Consider the following 12,695-nt stretch of genomic DNA (forward strand, 5'->3'; position numbering starts at 1 on the left):
TTTCTCTATTCTACCAAGCTTTTCTCAACAAGCAGACCAAAACACACCTAGGATCTAGCTTCCTTTATTTGATTTTTTCTTTTGTTTTTATTTTTTTTTATTTTTATTTTTCACTCTATTCATTATTTTCTACCTCCAAAATGGCAAAACAAAGGTACTCACCCCCCCCACACACACACACACACAAAAGAAGAGATAGAAATGGCAGCCAGGGGCTTAATCAATATAGTTATAAGCAAGACGTCTGAACTAGAACTTAGAACCATAATAATAAGAACACTAAGATTGAAAAAAGCATAGTATCCCATTATGCAGAGATAAAAAATAAAATCTAGTCAGGACGAAATTAAAAATGCTATAATTGAGATGTAATCTCCACCGGATTCCACAACAGCAAAGACAGGTGAAGCAGAGCCATGAATCAGTTATTTAGAAGACAAAGTTATGGAGAATAATAAGGAGAAAAAAAGAGGGAAATAAAGGCAAAAGATCACAAGACTAAGAGAATTCAGTGACTTATTAAAAAGGAATAAGATCTGAACCATAGGAGTCCCAGAAGACAAAGAGAGAGAAAAGGGGGCAGAAGGATTATGTGAGCAAATTATAGCAGAAAACTTTCTTAATCTGGGGAGGGACATCGACATCAAAATCCAGAAGCACAGAGAATTCCCATTAGATGCAACAAAAACCAACCATCACCAAGGCATATCATAGTCAAATTCACAAAATACACAGACAAGGAAAGAATTGTGAAAGCAGCAAGTGAAAAAAAGTCCTTAACCTATAAGGGAAGGCAGATCAGGTTCCCAGCAGACCTATCCACAGAAACTTGGCAGGCCAGGAAGGAGTAGCAGGATATATTCAACATGTTGAATTGGAAAAAATATGCAGCCAAGAATTCTTTATCCAGCAAGCTGTCATTCAAAATAGAAGAGATAAAGAGTTTCCCAGACAAACAAAAACTAAAGGAGTTCGTGACCAACAACCCAGCCCTGAGAGACATTTTAAGGGGGACTCTGAGTGGAGAAAAGATGAAACAAACAAAAAGACTAGAAAGCAACAAAGACTAGAAAGGACCAGAGAACATCACCAGAAACACCAACTCAACAGGCAACACAATGGCGCTAAATTCGTATCTTTCAGTACTCACTCTAAATGTCAACAGACTAAACACTCCAATCAGAAGCCATACGGTATCAGAATGGATAAGAAAACAAGATGCATCTATATGCTCCTTACAAGAAACTCATTTTAGACCTAAGGACATCTGCATATTGAAAGTAAGAGGATGGACAACCATCCATCATGCTAATGGTCGTCAAAAGAAAGCTGGTGTAACCATACTTATATCAGACAGAGTAGATTTTAAAATAAAGACCATAAACAGAGATAAAGAAGGGCATTATATCACAAGTAAGTGGTCTATCCATCAAGAAAATCTAACAATTATAAATATTTATGCCCCCAACTGGAAAGATCCCAAATATATAAATCAATTTATCACAAAGAAACTCATTTATAATAATTTCATAATAATAGGGGATTTCAACACCCCACTAATAGCAGTGGACAGATCACCTAAGCAGAAAACCAACAAGGAAACAATGGCTTTGAATGACACACTGGATCAGATGGACTTAACAGATATATTCAGAACTTTTCATCCTAAAGCAGCAGAATACAAATTCTTCTCGAGTGCATATGGAACTTCTCCATAATAAATCACATACTGGGACACAAATCAGCCCTCAGCAAGCACAAAAAGATCAAGATCATACCTTGCATATTTTCAGACCACAAGGCTATGCAGCTCAAAATCACACACACAAACACACACACACACACACACACACACACACACACACTTGGAAAGACCATGAATACTTGGAGATTAAAGAACATCCTACTAAAGAATGAATGGGTTAACCAAGAAATTAAAGAGTAAATTAAAAAGTATATGGAAGCCAATGAAAATGAAAACATGACAACCCAAAACCTCTGAGATGCTATAAAGGTAGTCAAAAGAGGAAAGTGTATAGCAATCCAAGCCTTCCTCAAGAAAAAAGAAAGGTCTCAAATACACAACATAACCATACCCTTAAAAGAGCTGGAAAAATAACAGCAAATAAAGCCAAACCAGCAGAAGAAGGGAAATAATAAAGATTATAGCAGAAATCACTGATATCAAAATAAAACAAACAGTAGAACAGATCAATGAAACCAGGAGCTGGTTATTTGAAGGAATTACCAAAACTGATAAACCCCTAGCCAGACTGATGGAAATGAAAAAGGAAAGGACCCAAATAAAATCAACAATGAAACAGGAGTGATCACAGCCAACACCTCAGAAATACAAACAATAATAAGAGAATACATACATATATATATATATATATATGTATATATATATATGTATGTGTGTATGTGTATATATATATATATATATACATACACACACATACATATATAATCATATCTATATAATTATATGCCAACACATCTGGCAATATGAAAGAAATGGACAAATTCCTAGAAACATGTAAACTACCAAAGCTGAAATGGGAAGAAATAGAAAATTTGAACAGACCCATAACCAGTAAAGAAATTCAATCAGTAATCAAAAATCTCTCAACAAACACTTCTACCAAACATTTAAAGAACAGCTTTTCAAAATGTTCCAAAAAATAGAAATGAAAGGAAAACTTCCATACTCATTCTACAAGGCCAGCATTACCTTGATTCCAAAACCAGACAAAGACACCACTAAAAATGAGAACTACAGACCAATTTCCCTGATGAACATGGATGCAGAAATTCTCAACAAGATACTAGCCAAACAGATCCAACAACACATTAAACTAATTATTCACCATGATCAAGTGGGATTTATCCCTGGGATGCTGGTCTGGTTCAATATCCACAAATCAGTCAATGTGATACATCACATTAATAAAAGGATAAGAACCACATGAGCCTACCAATAGATGCTAAAAAAGCATTTGATAAAATATAGCATCTTTCTTGATAAAAACCCTCAATATAGTAAGGTTAGAAGGATCATACCTCAAGATCATAAAGGCCATATATAAAAGACCCATCGCCAATATCATTCTCAATGGGGAAAAAAAAAGAGCTTTCCTCCTAAGGTCAAGAATACAACAAGGCTGTCCACTCTCACCACTGTTATTCAACATGATGTTGGAAGTCCTGGCCTCATCAATCAGACAACACAAAGAAATAAAAGGCATTCAAATTGGCAAGGAGGAAGTCAAACTTTCATGATACTCTATGTGGAAAACCCAAAAGACTCCACCAAAAAAACTGCTAAAACTGATCCATGAATTCAGCAAGCTCACAGGAGATAAAATCAATGTGCACAAATCAGTTTCAGTTCTATATGCCAGTAATGAAGGAGCAGAAAGAGAAATCAAAGAATCAATCCCAATTACAATTATACCAAAACCCATAAAATATCTATGAATAAACTTAACCAAAGAGGTGAAAAATCAATACACTGATAACTATAGAAAGCTTGTGAAAGAATGTGAAGACACAAAAAATGGAAAAACATTCCATGCTCATGGATTAGAAGAACAAATATTGTTAAAATGTCAATATTACCCAAAGCAATCTACATATTCAATGCAACCTCTACAAAATAACACTAGCATTCTTCACAGAGCTAGAACAAACAATCCTAAAATTTGTATGGAACCAGAAAAGATCCCTAATAGCCAAAGCAATCCTGAAAAGGAAAATGGAAGCTGGAGGCATCACAATTCTGGACTTGAACCTGTACTACCAAGCTATAATTGTCGAGACAGTATGGTACTGGCACAGAAACAGACACTTGTATCAATGGAACAGAATAGACAACCCAGAAATGGACCCACAAACAAATGACCAACTAATCTTTCACAAAGCAGGAAAGAATACCCAAAGGAAAAAAGAGAGTCTCTTCAGCAAATGCTGGGATAACTGGACAGTGACATGCAGAAACATGAGTCCAAACCACTTTCTTATATTATACACAAAAATAAACCTAAATTGGATGAAAGACCTAAATGTAACACAGGATGCCATCAAAATCCTAGAGTAGAACACAGGCAGCAACCTCTTTGACCTCAGCCACAGCAACTTCTCACTTGCAATGTCTCCTATTGGGACCTCATTAAGATAAGAAGCTTCTGCACGGTGAAGGAAACAATCAACAAAACTAAAAAGCAACTGACAGAATGGGAGAAGATAGTTGCAAATGACATATCAGATAAAGGGTCAGTATTCAAAATCTATAAAGAACTTATCAAAGTCAACCCCCAAAAACCAAATAATCTAGTGAAGAAATGGGCAAAAGACATAAATAGACACTTTTCCAAAGAAGACATCCAGATGGCAAACAGACATATGAACAGATGCTCAACATCACTCATCATCAAGGAAACACAAATAAAAACCACACTGAGATACCACCTCACACTAGTCAGAGTGGCTAAAATTAACAACTCACTAAACAATGGATGTTGGCGAGGATGTGGAGAAAGAGGAACCTTTTGCACTGCTGGTGGGAATGCAAAATGGTGCAGCCACTGTGGGAAATAGTATGGAGGTTCCTCAAAAAATTAAAAAATAGAACTATCCTATGACCTAGAAATTGCACTACTAGGTATTTATCCAAAGGATACAGGAGTGCTGATTTGAAGGGGTACATGCACCCCAATGTTTATAGTAGGACTATCAACAATGGTCAAAGTATAGAAGGATCCCAAATGTCCATTGACTGATGAATGGATAAAGAAGATGTATATATATCCACTTATAAATTACCTGAATAACAAAGAAGTTATTATTTCTACCACAGTTATTTCCTATCCCTATTTCAGATGAGAAGCCCTAAATTTGCTTAGGTGAAAACAAATTCTGGGTCTGAGATGCCTTCTAAATGCCTCTATAGGAACCTTGAAATATTTTCATTTGTGAAATGTTAAGGATAGTCTAAGGGATTTGCAATTTCTATAGAAACTTAGAATTATGAAATTCATAATTTTAAGCTTGGGATTACTTCAGAAGATAAATTTTATATTGTACTGACTAAAAGAATTGCATTTACTGTGTGTGTGTGTGTGTGTGTGTGTGTGTGTGTGTGTGTGCGTGTGTGTGTGTGTTTTACGTAGCATTTGAAACATCTCTGAATAAATGAATGATACTGTCAGAATCCCTGGAGGGATTCTGTTTATGATCTGGTCTTGACTGATAACAGAGGTAATGAATAAGAGGCTGTGGGAAAGTTCTAAGCAACAGGAGCTTTTGAACTTATTGCAGCAATTTCTCTTCTTTGAAGAGTAGATGATTTGGCCAAAGAAAAGAAAAAATAAAGGTTCCAAGTCAAAATCTAATAATGGCTCTTTAAAATGGGTTTAGTTCTTCTTTAATATATAAAAAAAGTTCAAGAGAGATAAAGAGATATTTCTCAAAAGAACATACATAAATAATAAATAAAAGTGTAATGAGATAACCAGAAATTATACTTATTGTGATTCTCTTTTATTCATTTCCCTCTTTGAGACCTTTTTTACAGTTAATCAGAGACAGATTATTTCCAGTATTATTACAGTGGAAATAGAAAGAGCCAAAAGACATGTTTTCCATTATTCTCTTTTGTTTTACATCTAAAATGATGCTGAGGGTAGGTAGCAGGGTACCAAGTTACCGCCATGTATTAAACTGCAAAGAGGGGAATGAAAAACACAACTAGTCAATCATAACAAAGATGAGTTGTCTGTGCTGGGGGAGAGGAATGTGAACATAACCTTAGACAAAAATCTGATGGCAGGATACAGGAGAAGGTGATCTGGGAGGGCTGTGTGGACAGAAGTGGGATCAGTCAGAAGATTGCTGAGCAGTGCTGGTAGCCAGTGCCTTCTTGACATGATAGCTGTGCCCAGGCTCATAGACCATGATTGCCAGTAAAGGAGGAACTGAAGACACTTTGGTGGTAAAGTCAAAATCCTTGCTTATTCCATGTCTTCCCTTCATATTAGCTTGCAATTCCCCCATAGGTAACCCATCAGGGAGATTTGTTCCTTACTTAGAAACCATTTTATGTTTATTTAGATTCCTCATTTGTGAAAAATCCCTATGACATTCCTAAGCTACAGAAAATAGATACCAAGTGTCCTTGACATTTCAATAGGCAAGCCTATCAAGAAAGGGAACACTTACTCTAGTTTTGGGGAGTAAAAAAAATTATCCCTTAAGAAAATCAGACATGTTTAACCCAATTCTAATCAAGTTAATGCAGATGAAAAGGGATACATTCTTATACCTCAAGTTGGTGAATGTTTGCTACATAAAACTCAGCTTTTCCAAAGGCACCATAAACAGATACTTTACTATGTGACTGCTGAGCATAAACTAGTTCAAACCCTTTGCAGGTTATTTGACAAGAATCATAAAAATGGTCATACTTTTAATTAAGACATCACTTGAATGAATTTATCCTGGGGCACTAAGTGGGAATGTGCAGAAAAGTGCGTTTGCAATAAAGTATTATCAAGATATCATTAAAGCATTATTTATGATATCATAAAATTCAAAACTGTCTAAATATCAGCAATGGGATACTCTTTAAGCAAATAATGTATCCATAGGACAGAAACAATTGAAGGTAACTTTCACTATATCCATAGCATATTTTAAGTAAATTTTGTTCTATATAAATAAATATAAAATGAATTCTATGTAAATACAGGTAGAATAAAGTAAGATACATAACTATATGCAATAAGCAAATACACATACAAATTCATGAACACACACAGACACACTCACACACACTGTCCTAGGTACCCAAAATTTCATAATAGACCAGAATTGTGTCTTATTTAAGGTGGGAGAAGTTCTAGGATACTGTGAGCATAAATAATGCCACTTCACTTGTTGATGGGTGAGGTTCCAGAAAACTCTGCAACAATGACACAGGTCAACTGTGATGAGACTCTGCATAGCCTGCCTAAAACTCTCCTGAATAGCTTCATATCATCTCTCAGTTCCTATACATATTCTTAGTTTTCCAGTGCTTGATCCAACTACTCAACAATCACCCCCCTAATATTTCAATTTTATGCCTTTACAGGACAGAATATGAAAGAGAGAGACTGTCTTTTAGGATACACCTAGAGTCAAGATGATGCCAAACACAACAGACTCTCCCTATGGGGAAATATTCTAACATAGAAAAACACACTTAAAAGAAGAGGATCAGCTGTCTGCTTTTAAATTGATCCGATGGAGTTGTCATCAAAGTTTCTGTTCCCATATACAGGTTTTAAGAACCAAAAATAGTACACTTCTATTTGTATGATACTTCCTACCTTTGAATATTCAATTATACCCTCAAATAATTTTTTTTATTCTAATGCTTACTCTACTGAGGAAATTATCATTAGCTTTAGATAATCATAACTATAGCACCTATGAGAGAGAAGATTTGTCAGAGAAGTATTAATCCAGATATGACAGATTCACTATAAATTTTTCAGTATTAATTGTTGAAGAGTTTATGGTAGAATTTACACATGTCGGACAACTACAATTTTATTTCCACTTCAAACAAAAATGCCAACCTTTTTTTACTTGTAGAATTCACAATTAAAAGAGAAAAGAAAGCAATGTAGTAGAGATGCATTGCATAATAGTGAGAGCATATTGATAAAATAGTAATATTGAAAAGAGGTGGAGTACAATCCAAAAAATATATGTAAATGTTTCTTCCTCAATAAATATCATTTTGGCAGTGATAAATTTCTTTAAAGAAAAATAAAAACTTATACATTAGCTTTCCACTCTTTCATAAGCAAGATCAAAGCAAATATATATGAGTAACAATGGCATTGATTCACTATGATATAATCAAGGGCTTAGTAAGGCAGAGTAGAAGTTATTGTTCTGCTAAAATTTGAGAAACCAACCAACCACTTTTACTATGGGCTGCTGCATTAACTAGAATTTTTTGGTTTGCAATGTGAAAACAAAACAAAACAAAACAACAGTATACTTTGAACAATAAAAAAAAATTGTTGGATCACATAACTGAGGTGTTCTTTCATGGAGTTCTTTCAAGTACTAGAGAAAAGGTAAAATCTTCTACCTCAACAATAGTTCCCTCAAAAGTTAGGAACTGAATTGCATCAGTCCTAATGTGTCTGGTGTAAGCCCAAGGGAAATGGATAATGGAATATACGTAATGGTTTATGTCATTTGGGGTTTACTCTAGGAGTTGCAGTAGAGTCTTTTCAATGAATCCAGGAAATAGAGGATACAATTAAAATGAGTCAACTAGTCCACTGTTCACCCCATTTATCACTGAAAGCCAGTTTGGATTTTTAGAACTTACCAGCATTTTCCATTGTCCATTTCTTAAGTTTGTCTCCAAACCAAAAAGTTAAATTTTAATTCTAATTTAAGCATCACAAAAATTTCCCCCATCCAATGAGACAGGATTGCATGTATGTTAAAGAGAACCTTGTCAGTCAAAGAGTGGACATATTCTAGGTGTATAAGCTAACCTCATGTAAGGGACTGAAGTGATGTCTCTTTGTCAGGGTTCACTCTATGGAGCATTTGACTTCTGTTTTACTGGGCACTATATTGAAACATACAATATTCTAAGCCAAATTGTTTGACGTCTAGTCTTAATTATAAAACCTCCTAGGTTTTGTGACAATCTCTCTCTGATGTGGAAATTTTATCCATGAAATGATTAGTTCTAAGAGATTTCTGTAAACGTCAAATGAAAGAGTTATTCTAATGTGCTTTCTAAACTGTAAAGTCCTATGAAGAAAAGAAAATATGCACAAAGGTTCAGTATTATTGATATTATTGGCATATTATCAAGCAGTAGAATCACTTTATAAAATGGGAATTGCAGAAAGTTACTTAATCACCAGTTTGACATTTTAACATGTATTTAACTAAAACTTTACTTCCTAGGTTTCTGAACAGTGTTTGATAAACACATCAATAAAAAGAGAAGCAACCAGCGAATGTGGCACTGATTCTAATCATGCACTTAAAAAACTCTTCTCTTAACTTTATTACTTTTTCCTACTTCTTTTCTCATGCTCCATCTGCAAGCTACTAATCCCAGAACCATCTCCCTTGAGTATATTTTTTTTTCTCACAGAGACAGTTTCTTGAACTGAAAGGATGTTAAAAGAAAGATTAGTGCCTAGCAGAGAATCTCCTCCTGAAGCAAAAAGTGGACCCAATGGGACAATCAGAAGAAAGAAAGAATAACTTGGAGATTTGAAACAAAGCAGGTTGCAGAGAGTAGTCAGGAATACAGGACCCAGAAACCTCAAACAACCCTGTGAGAATTTTCATTAGCAAGGACAAGTTTATTTCTAACAGGCTCCGTCCTCTCCATGACTTTCCAAATTGGTTGCTAATTGAATTAAATTTCCTAGAATAACAATTCTTTTGGAAGAGGAACATTGTGGCCAACACAAAACTCGACTCATTTTTAGATACAATTAGTATAATAAAATATATAGTTGACTATATGACAAATAGAGCGGGATTAACCAATCAATAATTATGAATTTGGTGGCATGGACAAGTTTTTCCTGGAATGGATAAGCTAAAATTTTTGTGATAAATCCACATGGTTATAACCAATTTTGATATACAGAAAAACTAATAACAGTATCGACTTTATCTTTTTGACACAACACTTTTGACGACGTTGCCCAAGAACTGACTTCTTATTGAAATTTTTCATGATTCTCTTCAGATGATAATTCATCTTTCTTAAAGTCATACAATCTTTTAAAATGTGGTGTACCATTCACTATATTTATTTATTATTGCTGAATATTCTGTCAATTTGCCAACCAGGTTTTAAGCTTTCAGAGCCTAGTTTCCAGGGCAAAGCCAACACTCAACAAAGGTTCTTCTTTATTACACATCTTCCAAGTGTTAGGCCCAGTATTAGGTGGTGACATGTTTTAGAGTAATAATAGGCTAATCCTGTGTAATTAATATGTTTACACAGAGATATATACCATGTTGCCTGACTTCTAAAGTGCAGTCAACAAAATGGAAGGTAACTGGGAGGAAGGTGGAAATTTCAAAGTTTGTTCCATGCTAAATTACTTTTTTTAATTTTTTTAAATGTTTATTCATTTTTGAGAGACAGAGAGAAAAGAGGGGGGAGAGACAGACAGACAGACAGTCCAAAGCAGGCTCCAGGCTCTGAGCTGTGAGCACAGTGTTAGAGACACACTTGAACTCAGTGACGGCAAGTTGGACACTCAACCGACCGAGACACCCAGGTGCCCCGAAATCATTTCCTTAAATTAGAACCATCTTTTGCCTAGCACGTGTTTAAAAAAAAAAAATAGGGGCGCCTGGGTGGCGCAGTCGGATAAGCGTCCGACTTCAGCCAGGTCACGATCTCGCGGTCCGTGAGTTCGAGCCCCGAGTCCGGCTCTGGGCTGATGGCTTAGAGCCTGGAGCCTGTTTCCGATTCTGTGTCTCCCTCTCTCTCTGCCCCTCCCCCGTTCCTGCTCTGTCTCTCTCTGTCCCAAAAATAAATAAACGTTGAAAAAAAAAATTAAAAAAAAATAGATCTGCCTCATAATTCAAACTTTGTGCTTGTATTGCTGAGTTATTGTTTCATTCTCTCTTCTAGATGATACCTGCAATCTTGGTTCTCAATATATATTATTGTAGTAATAGAGTACAAAAGAATTGTAAAAACTATATTTGAAGTTTTCCTTCATTTCTAAAATTCAGCAGTCTTTCTAATAAGGTACTATTTTTCATTATAAAAGTTTCACCATTTTCCTTACACTTGAAGAGGGTCGACTATATTATGCTAGATCACATTAAAACTCTAGTGTCCATTTAAATCTGGCTTCAAGCAGGAAGAAGAATAGCACAAGAAAAATGTGTAGAACAAAGAAACCATTATTTCTTGCCTTCAGTTATACTCTACATTTTTTTTTATTCTCTCAAGTTGCCTATTAATCTGGATCCCAAGAAAAAATTACATGGAGTATGATTCCCTTTTGGCTGACCTTTTAAAAAATATAATTTTTTTTAGAGCAAGTTTAGGATCACAGCAAAATTGAATGAAAAATGGAGAGACTTCCCATTTACCATACTCCCACACATGCATGACCTCTCCTATAATCAGCATCCCCACCAGAGTGGTGCATTTGTTACAAGTTATGAACCTACATCAACACAACATCATCACCTATAGTCCATAGTTTACAAAGGGTTCACTCTTGGTATTGTACATTCTATGGATTTGGGTAAATGTATAATGACATGTATCCATGATGATAGTATCATCCAGAATAGTTTCACTGCCCTAAAAATCCGGTGTACTCTGTCATCTATTCTCTCCCCTAACTAGTCATCTATTTCTCTCCCCTAACTCCTGGCAACCACTGGGCACTATAGTGTCTCCATAGTTTAGCCTTTTCTAGAATGTCATCTAATTGGAATCAGACAGTATATAGTTTTCCAGATTGATTTCTTTTATTTAATATGGACTTGAGTTTCCTCAATGTTTTGTCATGGTTTGATAGCTCATTTATTTTTAATGATGAATGATACTCTATTGTCTGCATTACCACAATGTATTTATCCTTTCACCTACTGGAGGGCATCTTGGTTGCTTCCAAGTATTGTCAATTTTGACTAAAACAGCTATAAATATCCATGTGCAGGTTTTTGGGGGGCATAAGTTTTCAATTACTTTGAGTGACTACCAACAGATATGATTGCTAGATCATATAGCAAAAAAAAAAATTTTGTAAAGACTTTCATTTTTAAATATGAAATCACTGACACTAAATTCTAAAAGTCTATGTTATAGGAGATTAGAATAAATAGCATGGGGTTGAACAAAAATCAAAGTCTTAGTTTTACAGAAAGAGTAAAAAATATATTTATATACATACAACGGTTGGTGGCAATTCATTAGTAACCTCCCATACTGGACAGCAACAAGTTTTAGCCCTAAAAATATAAATTTCATAAATGTTTGGATTACTAATAATTACATGGATGTCAATAGACTCTTTGGATCCAAAAGAAATTAGATTTTCTTATAATAAATTTTTCTAATAGTAATCAGTTTACTTGGGTTCCTACTGTAAATGTTATTCCATTGTCCTAGTAGAATATTGGATTCCAGAACTCCCTCGCACCCACCCTTAGAATCACTATCACTTAAAAACACCGCTGTAAATGGCAAGACGTATTCATTATGCATACAGTTCAGGAAAGAAACTGTTAAAAAATATTTTCCTTGTGAATAGGCCATTTTTGCTAGAGCAGTTTCCAAAATCATGCCCCAAAGAGCAAGAGTTCTGGGCTAAGATAAATAAGGTTGTAGATTAACTTATATTACATTATTCCATCATTCTCAGCATATATTAACATGTTAAAGGTTCTGAAAATGTTACAACAATAGAAAATACTTAAATTTCTCAAACTTACCTGTGCACAAAACCCTTTTTCACAATTAACAGGAAATAACCCATAGACTAAGCTGTTATAAACAGTGATCTAAACATATCGATTGATATTTTCCATTTTCTTTTTTTTTTTTAATTTTTTTCAACGTTTTTTTATTTATTTTTGGGACAGAGAGAGACAGAGCATGAACAGGGGAGGGGCAG

Source organism: Prionailurus bengalensis, chromosome A1 (assembly GCF_016509475.1).
Source record: "Prionailurus bengalensis isolate Pbe53 chromosome A1, Fcat_Pben_1.1_paternal_pri, whole genome shotgun sequence".
In the NCBI taxonomy this organism is placed as follows: domain Eukaryota; kingdom Metazoa; phylum Chordata; class Mammalia; order Carnivora; family Felidae; genus Prionailurus; species Prionailurus bengalensis.